A 610-nucleotide genomic window follows, 5' to 3' on the forward strand; every position below is an offset into this window, starting at 1 on the left:
ACTCCATTTTCCAGCTGTTTCTCTCCCTCCGTCAGCTTTCTTGGAGCAAACGGCACTGTCTGCGGACTTTCTCTGGGGGTGGGGACAGCCCACGCCGCAGCGGGTTGCAGCTATAAATGGTGCTGGTGTTAGAAAACAACCTGTGAGTTACCCTGGAAACCCGGCTGCGTTTCCTGGGCTCCACCGGGTGCGTGGGACTGACGGCGGCCTTGATTCGGTGCACGGGAACTCAGATGAAGGCTGGTGGGATCTCGCGGGGGCTGCCCAGCCCCAGCACCGTGTGGCAACGGGGCATCCCCAGCAGCTGCTGAAGCTGGGATGGCCCCAGGCCTTGGGGGGCTGCAGGGGGAGCAGAAGGAGCGTTGCGGGGTGCAGCGAGGAGGGTCAGCCGCACAGAGGATGCTCGGCCCATTTCCATGTATTCAGCACTTTCTTCCCCTCCCGATTTCTCTTGGCGCGTGCAGGAAGCTGCGTGGGGGCCCATCTCCACAGCTCCTGGCCCACGGAGTCCCCAGCTCGGTGCCAGATACCAAAGGACCTTGTCCTGGGTGACCACGGGGCGGCTGGTGAAGCCCCTCACCCTGAGCCTCCCCAGCAGCACCCGGCCATC

The sequence above is a fragment of the Phaethon lepturus genome, unplaced genomic scaffold, assembly GCF_000687285.1.
Source record: "Phaethon lepturus isolate BGI_N335 unplaced genomic scaffold, ASM68728v1 scaffold41396, whole genome shotgun sequence".
NCBI classification, from domain to species: domain Eukaryota; kingdom Metazoa; phylum Chordata; class Aves; order Phaethontiformes; family Phaethontidae; genus Phaethon; species Phaethon lepturus.